The sequence below is a fragment of the Cavia porcellus genome, unplaced genomic scaffold (genome assembly GCF_034190915.1).
Source record: "Cavia porcellus strain 051 isolate PalLab524CR breed Dunkin Hartley unplaced genomic scaffold, mCavPor4.1 scaffold_34, whole genome shotgun sequence".
Taxonomy (NCBI): domain Eukaryota; kingdom Metazoa; phylum Chordata; class Mammalia; order Rodentia; family Caviidae; genus Cavia; species Cavia porcellus.
Genome location: NW_026947517.1, coordinates 10,301,915 through 10,318,961, shown reverse-complemented (window position 1 = coordinate 10,318,961; position 17,047 = coordinate 10,301,915). Strand labels below are relative to the sequence as shown.

Below are 17,047 nucleotides of genomic sequence, written 5' to 3'. Positions count from 1 at the left end.
GTGAAATGTATTTTCTACTACCCATGGATATTTTAACATTTGAATACCTACAGTGTTAACAGTGACATATTTTACATAGTAAATCAGAAATCAGAACCATACATGTTATTGTATTATGACATCCTGGCAATAATCTGAATTTCTCTTTTGACATAAAATATCCATTTTAGTCAAGCACCCTTATCAAATACCCAAGAAGTCTCTTATGTATCATTGACCAATTTATTGGACTTTAGTGGAATGTGAATCTCACAAGTCTTTGGGATTAGGAGAGGTATGAACATGGGAAAAAAGTCTGCTACCATAAGCAATCCCCATTTTACAATCTTGGAGGCCTATGCCTCCAGAAATATGAATATATCAAATACATCATCAATTTGACAATAATAAGCAGTCATGAGCCCATTTCATAATAAACTATCATATCATTTACTAAAAAGAGTACACTGATGAGTATTTGTTGTTCATCATTGGCATTTGGTTGTGATGGAGCAGTGCTTGCTGCTGCTCTCCACAGAAAAGTGACTATTGCTGCAGTAAACAGGAATATGCATGAATCACTGCAATGGGTCCTTAGACCTTTGAGTATGAGACCCACTAAAGGAAGCACTGCACTTAGTGAACTTACTATGTTTAATCATTTGAATACTTTGAACACTGACTTCAGTAGTGGCTGAAATACTTGCTTACATTTCCACCAATAAAGTTAAATAGTTTCCTGATGTCTCATGAGTGTTCTTTTGATCTTGTGGTGATTTGTCTCTGCAATGACATGGTGTACTGATTTGCATTTCTCTATTGTGCATAAATGCTCAATAGTTCTTCAGGTATTTCTTGACAATTTGTATCTGCTCTGAAAAGTGTGAATTCATTTCACATTTCTATGGGATTTACATGTTAGCTGTCAAGGAGTAACATGCAATCTTCTCCTATCCTGTAGATTGTTTCTTCATCCTTTATATTTGACTTTTTTTTTGGTTTGTTTGTTTTTTGGCTTCTTCATTTGTTCACAACTATTAAATTATTATATAGTCATTTTTAGTGTTTTGTTGCCCTATCTCATTTCCTATAAAAAGCACCACCAATAGCATTGAGTAAAAAAGTTTTGATAATGCCTCTACTTTCAGAACCTAGAATGCCTTGCTCATTCATGTTTCACTATGTTTTACTCTAATATGGGCATATTTAAGACTGCTGCACAAATTACCATGATATGCACATTTCCTGGGCCAAAAAAAAGAAATCATGATTTTCATGATTCAGCTATCCTATCCTACATTTATATTCTTGACCTAAACTTACCTGTTTCCTTAAACTTCAAATGCAGGTATAAAAACATCTACCACACATTCTGCTAAATCACCTAGCAAAATTGCTTCACAAAGTCAGCTTCAAAGCTGTGATTGTTCCGTCTCATCCTCTGCTGATGCTGGGACTAAAAGAATCACACTTAGCCGAAGGCTTTATACATAAGTCCTTACCAGTGCAATTATTTAAATAAAAGATAATTAAATATTGCATACATTTGTTAGTTTTTCTAAAATAACAGCAAATATAAAAATGACTATTGTAATGTGTTCAATACAAGAATCAACTGGTTAAAATGACAACTGTCCTGGTGTCTTAGTTACTTTATGGTCGTCGCTGAGACAAAATACCTGATGCCCAAGTTGGGAAAGGAAAGGTTTATTTCTTACAGTTTTTGGAGGTTTCAGTCCACACTCAATTGGCTCCAAGACAGGCGGGCATGGCTGGACTGCAGGTCATGGAGGCTGAAAACAGCAAGCTCAAACCAGCAAAAAGAGAAATACACACCTTCTTCCTACCATTATATCACATCCTGGCTCCACCCCTATGTGGGTGGAGCACTGACACCATCAATCCAAGCACTATGCAGTGAACCATCACAAATGAACAATGCAAACTCATGAGTCCTGGGGGACACAAACATAAACCATGACACCCGTTTACACTCAGTATAGGCAGTGCATAAACAAATGTGCTTCCCAAGGGATATTAGGGCGATAACTGCTGAGGGGCCAAGTTATAAAAGTATGATCCAAAAAATTCATACATATATTTCTCAAAGGAAGATTGAGACTCACCATCTGGGATATCTTAAATTCTCTCATAAAAATCTGAATCAAAAGCAGAGTTGGTGCATATTTATAATCCCAGGACTCAAGAGGCTGAGAGAGGAGGGCTGTTGTGAAGTCAAGGAAATTGTAGGCACCATACAGGTTTCAAATCCAGTGATATACATAGTGAAATCCTGTCTCAATAAAACAAAACTAAACTAAACAAGGTAGAACCAAACATCACAGCTGAATGGAGACTGAATTCTTTAAAGCTTAATTCCATGTCTTGGTGATTAATTTTATGTATAGACACATTTTTTGAAAAAAAAATTTGGATGCTAGATTGCAACTCACAGCCAAATGGGAGCACTGATTTTTGTGCTGAGTCACTGCAATGGTCCCTGTGCACTGTCTCTAAAGCAAAGCTCACAGTGGGATCCTGCAGGACCAGCATCCACAAAGCAAAGGGGTAGGCAAATATGTCGTGAAACACTTTGATAGACTACAGATGATATCTCTTCAAATCTCATTTAGGTCACTGAGTCCTTTGTTCTTGATATACTTAAGCAGCATTTTAAAATTTGAATTTAGTTTCATATAACAAACCATAAATAACATCAAATATGGTACATAAATAATAACTCAAATAATAATGGAAAACTGTGTATGTAAACAATGCATAAACAATGAAACAAGGCACAAGTTGCAAATTATAGCTCACTGTCATGAAGTGATCATCTTTCACTCAGAAATAAGAAATATATCTTGGGAGGCTGATGCAAGAGAACTGCCTTGAGTTAGAGGCCAGCCTCAGTTACAGAGCTGTCTGAAATAGAGAGAAAAACATTGACTGAAAACCCCACAAAAAATGAAACTTGAAAATTGACTGCATAAAACACCATTGGTTTGTTTTAAAAATTATATCCATACAATAAAGTAACATTCCAAGAACATTCAACACATTCTGAAGAAGAATGTTGATACTTTCCATAATATACAGAAAACACATTCATGTTTGGGTATTTCTCTCAGGGGCATAAACACCTGTGTGGCAAACATGAGCTAATGAGTTCAATCCCTGGTACAAAAAAAAAAAAAGATTCAAATTCCTGCATTATGACACTGCCACATAATTAGAGAAAATCAAAATTAGATCTCAAGTATGGAACACAAAATTCATGGGTTAACATGTATGTGTAATACTGAATATTGACAGAGTTGGTGTTAGTCATCTCAAGTAAGAAATCAGAAGCCAAATTTAACTTCATGCTTACCCTAAGAACTACTCAATTTTCAGTGAAGATCTTCTGACTTGTAAATCCTATTGGCACCTTGTATCATGCCAATCACTTGCACAATCTTTCCATTCTCCTCTGATCCACACTACACAGAAAACCCTTCATGCCTAACTATGGATATTCCTGCAGCACAACTTCTATTTAGGGATTCTATTTTACTCCACTTAGTAAAGTCCATTGCAGAGAATTTCTATAGATAAACAATGTATATTAGCAGTCAAGCTGTTAAATCAGCTGTTAATTCAGAGATGACACGCCTATTCCTTTCCATTCAGAAGGATATCATGTGTATGAGTCCATGCAAATGCATAAATTTTGGCATTTGTCAATGAGGGTTTAACAGGCAGGTGATTCTGGAATTTGTCCTTAGCAAGCACACTTTACCCTGCCCTTGATAACACTTTCATATATGCTTCATTTTTCTCAGAATTCAAAAATCCATGGCTGTTCTCACAAACAGTCTGTGAGCAGAGGTGTCACCTAAATAATTATGTTCAAAATTCTTTTGCATTGTTCTCTGTGATGCACAGGATTTCACCAGGTGTTTGAGAAGCCTTCCTCAACTGAGGCATATCAATACACATCTTCAAATACTCAGTACCTTTGCCAACACCTGTCATGAGGATAGAAATAAAAGAACATACTATAAATTTAGGAGATCACTCTAAATACAAGAAAAAAAACCCCACAAGTTTAAGGAGAGCAGTTGGGGCTATGAGACCCTGTATCACAGACATTTATAGACATCAGATCCTCCAGGTCTGCTTCTCACAGCAATGAGAGCAGAGACCTTCCTCAGTACTTTTGCAGCAGCTACAAAATGCATCAGAGTCAGGGTGTCCGCAAGCTCCTTCCCTCACTGAGCTTGTGGAGTTGCCAAGGCAGCAGAAAATTTCAAAGATGATATTGGAATCTGCGGCTGTCAAACTGAAGATAGTGTCACTCTTGCCAGCAGAAAGAGGCAAAATGCACAATGGATGACCCACAGCCAATGCTGGAGGACTTCAGTAGCTGAAGCTAACTAAATACCTGAAGATTGAGACACCAGATCTGTTTCTAACCAGTTGTAACTGGTTTAGCCCATTTGCACCCTATTTCTGGGCTCCCACCCACAACCTCAGCATTCTGTGGCTTGAAGATCTCCCAGGTTCTTTCCTAACCAGGCCACATGACATTGAAACCACTAAATGAGATCCAGCAAACATTCTGCTCCAGTACTGTGCTCACAACAGGTCAATAATGCCCAGAAAGGAAGACCTAAGAGACCGCCTGCTGTGGCCCACCTGCTTGGACAGTTCATACAGCCCACCTCTTCATCAGTGATTCGGTCTTTCTCTATTGCTCTCCTCCTGAATCAAGAATAAACAGGGAAAGGAACCCCTCCCTGCAAGTGTGGATCCCAAATGATAGACTGTAATGCAGACTTCTGGAGCTGAATGTCTTCTACAGTGCTGATATCCACAGAGGAGTGCTTGTACCAAAGAGATTTACCTCAGGCTTTTTATTTCCAATTCCATTTGATTTCAAGGATAAAAATAAACTAAAACTAAATTTCAAAACATGTCAATCAGGGGACAACAATGGTAAATACTTTGCATACTGTCATCCCCATATCATTCACCCAGAGCACAAGACATTTGTATTCAACTTTCAAAACAGTACTCTAATGGGCAGCTGAGTTAGTCAAATAATGTTGGCAGTGAGACAGGGCTAGGTTCTCCAAGGATCCCATGCAGAATCCCGGATACCTTAAACTATAGGGAAGGCAGACACTTCCTGCTAAGCGTCAGACTTCAGGACAAAAGATTAAGCAAATGTATTCATATTGTAAGGATTGATATTTGAAATGGTTCTTTAGCACTCTGAAGAAGTCAGCAGTTACCATTCAACTAAAGCCTGTTATTCCAAATAATTCTTATCATCCTAGTAAAGTCATGAGTCACCTTCTGAACCCCTTAATTGAAGAGTCACTACTGCATAAAAATGCCTACTTTCTGTGTGACAGGCTTCCCCATTTGATCCCAATTTAATCACTTTTACCTGAACTATTAATTTTATTGGCTCCCATATTTCTGTCCCATCTTATGCATATCTGCCTTGTGAGCTCCCCAGCATTCCCACCTTAAATCCATCTCACAAAATGATTTTACTCTGTAGAAGTCCATAGAAAAGACAGTCTTTGGCAATCTACTTAGGACCTCTTCTCTCTCTCAGACAGCTTTCTTTCTCCCAATAAATATATTCTACTCTTAAATTCTGTTGCTCCTAAGATTTATGCTTTAATTTTAGAGAGCACAAACTCACACCAGACATAGTAGATCAGGAGTTTCTTTCCCCTGTAGCAATACCATTATAAATTTTTATCTTTAGTGAACTCAGATAAATGAGTAGTAGTTTGTGTTCTATAAAGCTGATCTCACCTCTTCAGGGATACTCTCATTGAAGGCCTTTATGCCTGCATTTAAGTGCTGCTTCCGTTTTCTGAAAGTGAGCTGATCTGTAATTTTAGTTATGGTATATAATTTATTAAGGATATGACTCAAAATATTTCTTGTGAATGGTTACCACCAGCTTTGGAGGAAGACACATAGCAAAACTTCTTTATTTTTGTTTTGTCATTCAAACTGAGGGATGTACTTCAAAGAGTTTTGCCCTAGAATGAGTTACAGGACCTCCTGGTTGTAGTTGAACATGGTGGAAGGCCCAATCAGGGATGCTAACCATATGGCCACTTCCTCTTTTTCCCTGATTACAACTTCCTCATTCCATTCCCAGGGGCCTGAAGAAAAGTGCAATCAGCTTCTCACACTACAGAAATGTCTGCTTCAATCTCCACATCCAGGCAAAATTCACATATACCCCTAACCCCATAGATTAAAAAAAAATTCCTTGTTTTTTGGGGGGGTCCTCCTCACATTCTGTAAATAGAAAGGCCACTTTTCCTTTTTCTTATATTCTGCTTCTCTATTGCACCAGAAAATGCTAACAGTACTGATTCTTGTCTATGTATGTACCTAATTTACCTCCTTAGTAATTCACATGATCAATGCTATGAATATATAATTGAAATTAATGCAGTGGACTGTTGCTTCACTCCATCAGTGTCAATGCAGTGAGTTTAAGCCTAAGATAAAAATAAATCTTCATATAAACTTCAGTGCAGAAAAAGCATCAAAATATAAACAGGGTCCTACAGATGTACAGACTTCTTTCAATAACATAATAGAAGCCTTCTACAAAAAGGCAAAAATACACAGTTCATGTATCTTAAAATTGTTGAAGCAGCCAGTAATGTAGAAATTGTTCTGATTGAACTCCTTGTTCTACTCTTTTCCCCCCTCTCACTCTTGCACTTGACTAGTCTAAAAAAAAAGAAATTGTTCTGAACAATTTTATTTGACCATTCACTTTTATATGAGATAACCTACTGCCATGGCAATATCTAGTTCTTGCTAAATTATACACTCAAACCAATTATTTTACATTTATAATGACTGATATATACAACTTTATACATTGCCAGGAATTCAAACACTGTGAGTTGTATTGATCACTTAAAACTGCATGAAAAGAGAAAAGGATTCAGACAAATCATAAAGACATTTATGTTAATTTGGCTTGTGTTAATGATAGAGGGGAATGAAACTCCTGACCTACTATATGTCTGGTATGAGTTTGTGTTCTGTAAAATAGAAGAATAATGTTTAGAATGATGGAGTTTAAGAATGGAATATATTTATTGAGAGAAATAAAGCTTCTGTCTGAGAGACAGAAGGGGTCCTGAGTGGGTTGCCAAAGACTCTGTATTTAGAGAGTAAAAACAGGAGGTTAGATGGGTCAAAAGAGGGGAAGAATGGGAATTTGCAAGGTGAGCATAAGGTGGGATAGAGCTGTGTTCAACCAATAGGGTCAGTTGCTCAGGTAAAATTGATTCAATTAGGAACAAATGGGGGAGCATGTCACATAATAAGTGGGCTTGCTTAACAGCAGGGACTCTTCCTGTAGGGGGCTGGGATGGCGAGTCTTGACTTCTTCAGGGTGATACAGAACTATTTGGAGTATTGGTTCTTAGCACTTGATTGTATTTCTGTTGGCATTTGTCTTGAGATTTGGCCCAGAGCAGGAGATGATAGTCTCTTCCAAGGCTATAAGCAATCTGAATTTATCCTCTTGCTCCTTTGAAGTCCCAGCCCTGTTGTTACAGGCAGCTGACTTAGTTAGAAATATATAGACAGTGAGACAGGACTAGGTCCTAGAAATTGCCAATGCAAAAACCCAGATACCTTGCAACCATGGGGGAGATGGATACCTCCTGTTGTGGGTCAGGCCTCAAGAAAAAACATCAAGCAATTGCATCCCTATCCTAAGGGCTGAGCCAGAGGTGACAGACAGGCTTGGACTGGCTTTGACCTGGCTGCTGCCCCAGTCTCAGCCCCACTCCTTTTCTATTGTTCTGTTGCCTCCTGCATCATATAAACTTTTTTTCTAGAAAATATGTGGTGGATCATAGCACAAGGAATCCAAAGGGAATTTATAATTATCTCTTAACTGTAGCTTTTAAACATCCAGAAGATTAATACCATACAGTACAGGACAAGCAGCAAACTTAATATAGAACATTAAATGGAAGTGTTATTTTCTATTAACCATGGGTGTTTTAACATTTGAGCACTGAAAAAATTTGTGACATATTTTGAACTGCTCACTATTACATTACATAAATTTTTGTTAAAAATTATTATTTGACTGGTGACCTTGTATTGGCCTGATTTAAATCACCAGGCTGGAACACAAGAAAAAGGCATAAGACCTCTAGATATGAACGAAAACATTTGCCATCATAAATAATCACAATTTTATATTTGAAGGCATGAAAATACCATCAGATCAGCAAAATGAATTGTCTTAGTAATATGAACTTTACTGGAACTTTTTCCAATGAGGCTAAAGAATTTATTTGGACCTCCCATCAGTGAACCTGACCTGGTTAAAGTACCTTGTTGTTCATGTGCAAATACCATATAGTCTCCCTAGTGGGAGAAGTGGTAAGAGTACATAAGAGTTTGTGGTAATCCTGCTTCCCCATTATACTGCTTTGGAGCCTTATAATATTTCCATCCATTACACAGAATTGTTTCATCCTGGGTTGTTTGATTTTATTATCTATGATTATTTGAACAGCTATTTTGAAGAAAAGAAGACATTATAATAGCTAGTGTTGATTTAATATCATCTTGTTTTGAAGTGCTAACATGCTTTTAGTCTTCTGTTTCCTTGGTTCTATCTTGTATCTTATTGGATTGTATTATGTGTGATAGTATAAACATTTTATGGACAATGAGATAATATAGTAACCATTGTTCATAATATTTTGTTATGTTTGATAGTATTGTGTATCAAGGTATACTCAACTACTTCAAGGAAAGAGACACTAAGATAGCTACTTATATGTCAGGTTGTATTGTGTTGAAATACTGTGTTGCTTAAACTGTTGTGCTCCAATCTCATTTGTTAAGTCCTCTTTTATTTTAATCTCTTTAAAATTAAAATAAAATTTTAAAATGTTACCAGGTGGCCACTTTCTTGTTTATCAATTGGAGTGCTGTCTAACATTGCCTCACCCCAAGGGATTTTGTTTAACCAATTTTAGCATCATTTTGACAAGCTGGCAACTTAGGTGGAAGCATGTCTTTTAAATCTGTTACCCAAATAAACCTTTATTACATGATCTGAAAATATAAATGTTGAAGGAAATAGTTGTTGAGCTCAAGTAAGAAGAAAAAGCTGCTAACAGAGCAGACAATTGGACAAATGGACAACAGATATATAAACTGACAATCATCTTATAAAATTAGAATGCACTCAAATATATTTGGCCAACTTGTACTATAATAGAGTGAACCTTCTTATAGATCAATTAATAGAAATCTCTTGAAATAATAATACTAGAAAAGGAACCTAATTGATGGTTAAGCTGAGGTAGCTCAGAAAGTTAAAAAGAAGGAACACAACTATTAGTTAATCTTTTAGGTCCAGCCTGTTCCCAAAGCAGCAGTAGAGATGAGCCCAGCAGGTGCATGTGTGGAATCAACATGGCTGCTGGCAACCATGTGGCCTGCCAGAAGGCTGCAATGCCTGAGACTGAGTATGCTGGGCAGGCAGAGAAAATGGCGATGCAGGGGAAGGAGAAAAAGAACCCTCAGATGGGACAGATGGCTAGAGCAGGGGGATTGAGAAGTCAGAGCCTTGTGAGAAATGCTAGGAGAAGGATGAGAGACCCTAGGGGAAGGATTGGAGACCCTAGGGGGAGGATTGGAGACCCTTGGGAGTGATGGAGGAGGAGAGGATGATGCAGGGGTTATAGAAACTTTTGGCTGAGAAAGCAGTGGGATTTGGTATGAGAGATATGGGGAGAAGCTGGAAAGACAGAAGCCGCATCATAAGTGAGGGGAAGGGAGCAATCCTGGTGGAGCAGAGTGAGCCAGGAGTACTTGGGCCATCACAGAAGACAGAGTGAGAGAAAACCACGTCCTTAAAGTGAAGAAGGCCTAAAAATGAAGGGTTTTTGCCAACTTTTCACCATTTTGACAAAAGCATAAATAAAAGACCAGCTTTTTGGTTGTTGTAGCCTTTTAGAGGCCAAAAGCACCAAGTTATGAACCAGGCACCAAGAGGTGTGTTTTCTGGAGGACAGGAAGTGGTTCCCATGACTGAATTATAAGGGAGCTGAGAGAACAATTTCACCTCAGGAACTAAGAGCTGTAGCTCCCCCAAGGAACGTGGAAGCTGTGCTTGGTCACACACAACATAAGAGATTATAATCTGTCGATGTCGCTCCCGGCCGGCAGGAAGGACACACGACAAAGTCTGGCAGTGGACAACCTTTTCTTTTATTTTCTCTCCGTACAGCCTGCCCTGGGATCGCTCCCAGCCGAAGCCTCCTCTGGTCCGCTCCCCGCGGCTCCTTCCGTGCTTCGCTCCGAAGCCTCTACCGGTCCGCTCTCCGCGGCTCCTTCCGGGCTTCTACTTCCCCCCAGGGGTGGCACCAGTATATATACGGATACAGTGTCCAATCATATTAAAGTAAGCAAGGCAAGCTGATTGGCTAACATATTATTGAGCGGGTTGTTTACGCGGTAAGCAGGAAACTAACGTGCTCGATGGGAGGGGTAATCTAACTCAGGCTTTACTCTTTACCACAGGCCGCATGATCGCTATATGCGGCGGCTCGGCAATGTGGTGGCTCCCAACATCTCCCCCTTTTTTATTTTAAATAAGTCTACGCATCGCAGCCCGTCCTGAATTGAGTGTAGAGGCCTGTGCCCTGATAGGAGGCCCACCAAGGGCTCTCGGCTTCGGCCCGGGTCGGCCGTCCCCGAGTCTGCCGAGGCCCCGAGGCCCTCGTCCTTTTTCCAGGGCCAGGAAGGAACCAGACGGAACCTGGATGCACACAGGCATACACTCATGTCGCTCCGCATGATCCCCCCGGGGCGACATTTGGTTTGGGCGAAACCTAGTAATTCAGCGGCTTTCGTGCGGTATGGGGTAGGGCCTGTCTTAGGTTGAGTCATGCTGGGGAGGCATGCTCTTACCCGTCATTGACTCATCTACCCTGCTATATCATAATTTTTTAGAGGAGGAGTGTGGGAAGCTCACCGTCCCTAGACTCGGTCGTAGGCTAGGCGAGCGAGCCATGCATATGCCTGAGGATCTTCTTGTCCATTTTGGGCTACCGCTATTTCTATTCATCTTGTTGGTTGGTCTGTGATGGATCTCCGGTAGGGCAGGTCTGATCTTCAATCGAGGGCTTTGTCGCCCGTGTCAGTCTCTCCGGTACCCACAGTGGTTCTCGTCCCGGTTCCTGTGGGAAGACACAAACCGCACCTCGGTTCCAGCTGACCACTGGATCCAGGCCCATCCATTGTCCTGTCAGGACATCTTTTCACTTCACCCACCCTTTATGGTTGGGGGAAGGGTTGCAGTGCTCCACAGCTGGGGAGCAATTATCATTATTTAAATTTAAAAAATTGTGTGTGAATAGTGCCATGGATAATCGTGCCTTTGGGGCCAGGCCTTGGCCTACTCCCCCTTTTTGTTTAGCTAGAATTGTTTTGAGACTTTTATGGGCTCTTTTGATGATTTCTTGACCTTGGGGATTGTATGGGATACCATGTTTTAATTGAACCTCCATCATTTTGTAGAACTCATTGAAGGCTTTGTCTATATAGGCTGGTCCATTATCAGTCTTTAATATTTTTGGTTTGTCCCATGCGGCCCAAGCCGCCAGGCAACGATTGATCACATTAGACACATTTTTACCTGTTTTTGTTGTTGTAAATATGACGTGAGAACAGGTATCTGTGGAAACATGAACATATTTAAGAGTCCCAAACTCCTGTATATGTGTGATGTCCATCTGTCAAACATCACCAGGGATCAAACCTCGAGGGTTTATTCCCATCGGTATGGCAGGTTTGTATGTGGCACAGGAGCCACATAGTCGCACGATATCTCGTGCATCTGCTCTGGAAACATGGAAATGGTTTGCTAGTGTCCTGGCATTGACATGAAACTTATCATGGAAGGCACGGGCTCGCTCGATTGGTGTTAGTAAGGTGAAAATCCATAACGGGCGAGTGGCAGTGTCAGCAGCCGCATTCCCCTGTGTCATAGGCCCTGGCAGGGATGTATGTGCTCTTATGTGGGTGGTGAAGACCTTATGGTGTCTGTTCTGGAGCAATGTCTGGATAGACAGGAACAGCCCAGCCACTGTGGAAGTGGATCTAATTAAACCGGCAGTCTCAAGCACTTGCATAGCATTGACCACATACCTAGAATCGGAGACAATGTTAATGGCTCCTGAGAACCGTTCAAGAATCATTTTAACGATCTGCAGTTCCACCACCTGAGGCTGATTAGGTTTAAATTGTATGGTAACCGGGGGCTTGCCTAGGATCACATAGGCGCCTATTTTCGTCTTGGAGCCATCTGTATATATTGTAGTTGTTGGGACTAATGGCTCAGAGGCAGTAACCTTTGGAAAAATTACAGGGTGTTGAGTAACAAATGACAAGATAGGGTCTTTAGGGTATTGATTGTTTATATCCCCATGGAAAACACATCTCAAAATGGCCCAAGTATCTATGCAGGCAGCCAGGGTCTTGATCTGGCTGGCGGTATAGGGTACTCGGATGGCTTGTGGTCCTGAGCCAAAATGTTGGACAGCTCTATCATGTGCTTTAAGGGCCAATGAAGCGACTGCCTCCGGGTAATGCTCTATGACTTTTGCAGGTGAGACCTTAGGGTGTATCCACAGTAGTGGTCCTTTTTGTCAAATCACCGCTGTGGGCTGTAGACTAGTCTGTAGCAAACAGACATTAAAGGGTCGCCCTGGTTTAATTTTGTGTAAGGTAGCCCCACCTAAGGCTTCCTCCACTCTCTGTAAGGCAGCTCTTGCCTCAGGAGTGAGCCTCCTGTGGGAGGCTATATCTGGGTCTCCCTTCAGAAGGTCGAACAGGGGTTTGAGATCTGAATTTGGTATATGTAAATATGGCCTAATCCAATTAATGTCTCCCAATAGCTTTTGTATGTCATTTAGGGTCCTAACGCCATCCGTCCTAATGGAGACCTTCTGCAGAGAGACTAGCATAGGGGAGATTCTCGCGCCTAAGTAGGTCACCATTTCTCCTCCCTGAATCTTGTCGGGGGCAACATGCAGATTGGCTTGTCTCAGGGCCTCGACCAACTGGCCGAGCATATTATTTAGCATGTCTGGGTCCCTGCCGCTGAGCAAAAGGTCGTCCATGTAATGCACACATCTTATCTTGGGAAAGGATTTCCGTAGGGGGGCCAGTAGGGAATCAAGGTAAATCTGACACATAGTGGGACTGTTGGCCATACCTTGGGGCAGCGTTATCCACTTGTATCTGAGATCAGGGCTTTTTTGGTTAATGGTGGGTAAAGTAAAGGCGAACCTATGGGTGTCCTCTGGATGCAGGGGGATTGAGAAGAAACAGTCTCTAAGATTTATAACATAAATCGGCCAAGACTGAGGGATGGCTGAGAGAGCTGTCAGCCCCCTCTGGACCGCCCCCAGGGACTGCATCTGTGCGTTGACCGCCCTTAGGTCATGGAGCAGCCTCCACTTGCCAGACTTTTTCTTAATTATAAAAATGGGGGTGTTCCATGGGGAGGTCGACGGCTTAATGTGTCCTAATCTAAGTTGTACACTGACTATTTCTGACAAGGCTAATAGCTTTTCCTTAGGCAGGGGCCACTGAGGTACCCAAACCGGATCATTTGATTTCCAGGTGATTTTGATCGAAGTGGGTAGGAGAGCTTTTTCAGCGGCCCCTAAGAAAAACCCAGCCCTTGCCTACCTTTTTTGTTCTCTACTGGTATTGGGGATGTCCGACCCTGTAGGGCATTGCCCAAGCCTTTGCCAGGGGTATATCCCTGGTTCCTGAGTATATCTTTAGCCTGGGGGGAGCAGTTTGATGTAAGCGTGACATCCATCTGAGTGAGGATGTCTCTTCCCCATAGAGACACTGGCAACTGTAACACAAATGGTTGGAAATGGCCCTGATGACCCTCCTCATCGCACCAGAGCAGGGTTGAAGCACTAACCTGAGGAGCTGACACCATCCCCAGGCCCTGCAGCGTGTTATCTGCAGTGTTGGTGGGCCAGTTGGAAGGCCAATCCTTTTTGGAGATAATGGAACGGTCAGCTCCTGTATCTAGGAGCCCTGTTATATTTTTGTCATTGACCTTAAGTGAGAGCATGGGCCTTTTATCAAGTGTCATATGGAGTCCCTCGAAGACTTCCCCTGAGGAACCGAAACCTTGACTTTTTTTAATTTTCTGCTTTGAGGGAAATCTCTTGTGGAGACTGGGGAGCAGCAAGAGCTGCGCTATCTTGTCTCCTTTATTGATTACCATAGTACCCACAAGAGATTGAACCATAATTTTAATATGTCCTGTGTAGTCTGAGTCTATGACCCCCGGGACTACTGTGAGACCCCGAAGGGCCGTGGAGGATCTCCCGATCACCAGACCCACGGAATTTTTGGGTAACGGTCCCTTAAAGGTGGTTTCAACCACTTGAACACCCATGTCAGGCACTAATATAAGTCTGGAGGCAACACTGAGGTCCACACCTGCTGACCCAGGGGTGGCCCTTGTTGAAGGCTGTCATCCTGAGCTGTCCTGTCTCTGGGGCGGGGGCCCGCCTGTGAGGAGGGCCCCCTCTGGCCGTTTTTTGGCTCTCTAGCATCTCGTCCACAAATACGGTTGTCCTGAGCATCAAAGACCGACCTACACTCCTCAGCTTTGTGTGATCCCTTCTTGCATCGCCCACAAACATATGGTTCTTTATTCCTAGGACGGGGCCTAGCATCTGTATTGTTTGGGCAGTGACATTTAATGTGTCCTGGCTCCCCGCAGGCAAAACACCCTCTGGCCTTACATTCCCCTCCTGACCCACGAGGTCCCCTCTGCTGTACAGCCGCGGCCAGGAGAGCAGCCACTCCCGAGTTGGAGAGCGGCCCCCCTATCTCTCTGTATATCTTAATCCAGGTGTTGAGGTCCTTGTTCTTATGAGGGGCTATCGCTGCCTTGTACTCCTTTGTACATTGCTCGAAAATCAGCTGTCTTACCAGCGGTCGAGCCACTCCCGGATCAGAAAATATTTTATCGGCAGCATCTTGCATTCGGGCCACAAAGTCAACAAATGGCTCTGTGGTACCCTGAATTATTTTTGAAAGACACAAGGAGGCTGTTTCGGCACCACTTACCTGCTTCCAGGCGCGGAGCCCTATGGCATTGATTTGTTCATAGACAGCGCCGGGGAACTGAGTCTGATCATCAGCGTGCCGACCTTCTCCCATAAGCATTTTCTTGTTCCACCCCCGGTTTCCCCGACTGGCGTTTTTCTCAGCCTGCTCTGCAGAGAACTCTGCGTACCAGGCTCGCCAATCCAGGTAACTACCCGAGGGCAGACACGCCTTTGCCAGCTGAATCCAGTCCGTGGGGGTGAGGGGCCCAGAAGACAGGTTCTCCAGCATGGCAATGGTGTAAGGCGCAGTCGGCCCAAAGGTTGTAACTGCATTTTTAAGTTCTCTAATCTGCTTTATCTCAAAAGGCTCCCATGCATTACGTCCCTGGCCCATAGCTACTTGTACAGGAAATATCCCGTAGGGGCCACTATCTATCCCAGGTGGTGGATGTACCTCATGAGACAAACGTCCCCCCTGCCAAAGCCGCCTGTAAAAATACCGACCCGCCGGCGGCGGAGCATAAGATGGCGGCCGTGATTGGGCGGAAAATGGGGGCCCGTGCATCACTTCCTGCTCTGGCGAAAGGGGAGGGAGCTCCCACGCGGCCGCCTCGTGGTGAGGGATCGCTTCCGGGAACAGCCCCCAAGGTGGGGCGGAAGGCTTCGCCTCCCTCTCGCACCAGGGGGCGCTCAGGAGCTCTCTACTCCTCCGCAGACCAAGTTGAGCGGAGCGCAATTCGCGGCGCAACGCTGGGAAAGAACCCTGCGACTCCTTATCGAGCGGCCTATCCTCTTGGCATCTAGGCTCCTTGGTCTCATCGTTGTCTAAGCCTTCCTCGTTCTCAGAGTCAGACGACTCCGAGGCCTGAGCCCCGTCTTTCTCCTTTACATCTTTGTCTCCTTTGACGGACCCCTCCCGGGAGCTCCCTGACTGGGCCTGTTCGAATGCCCTATGCACTTTAATGAGCTCTTGAGAACCTTCCCTGCAACCACCCTCGCTCTTCAAGCATGCATATATCATTTCCCACAGTGGCCGAGCGAAGACCGAAGCCCTGCCCTCCCTTTCCGCTAGAGAAAGATCCCTGCCCAACTTCTCCCACGAGGGCAGGTTTAAGTGCCCTGTGGGCAAGAACCAGGGAGCGAAACTATCAATCTCCTCAAAAAAGCTCTCCAGCGTTTTGCGTCCCACCTTGAGGTCTCTGGACTTTAAGAGCTTCCGGAGGACCTGTACCAAGGGCTGGGTGTCGTTACTCGGTACGTTACCCATATTTAATATGTTACTCACCGCGTGAGGCCCAAAAATCCGCCACTTACGCGTGAGCCTGAGGGGAGTCTAAAAACCCTGTAGGTGCGCGCCACCCAGGGCCCAGGTTTATCCCCTACTCACCTGTCTCGCAGTGTTGTATCAAGGAACGTTGTCCACTACCACGTCTCGGGGGTGATCAGTTGTCCCCGTACGGGCCACCAAATGTCGATGTCGCTCCCGGCTGGCAGGAAGGACACACGACAAAGTCTGGCAGTGGACAACCTTTTCTTTTATTTTCTCTCCGTACAGCCTGCCCTGGGATCGCTCCCAGCCGAAGCCTCCTCTGGTCCGCTCCCCGCGGCTCCTTCCGTGCTTCGCTCCGAAGCCTCTACCGGTCCGCTCTCCGCGGCTCCTTCCGGGCTTCTACTTCCCCCCAGGGGTGGCACCAGTATATATACGGATACAGTGTCCAATCATATTAAAGTAAGCAAGGCAAGCTGATTGGCTAACATATTATTGAGCGGGTTGTTTACGCGGTAAGCAGGAAACTAACGTGCTCGATGGGAGGGGTAATCTAACTCAGGCTTTACTCTTTACCACAGGCCGCATGATCGCTATATGCGGCGGCTCGGCAATGTGGTGGCTCCCAACA

At 43.5% G+C, this 17,047-nt stretch overlaps 1 pseudogene; it reads left to right on the top strand.

Annotated features, from left to right (window-relative positions):
* Window positions 1-10,478, top strand: part of LOC100718059 (alcohol dehydrogenase 1-like) — a 113,192-nt pseudogene extending 102,714 nt beyond the window's left edge.
* Window positions 10,479-17,047: the final 6,569 nt, after the last annotated feature.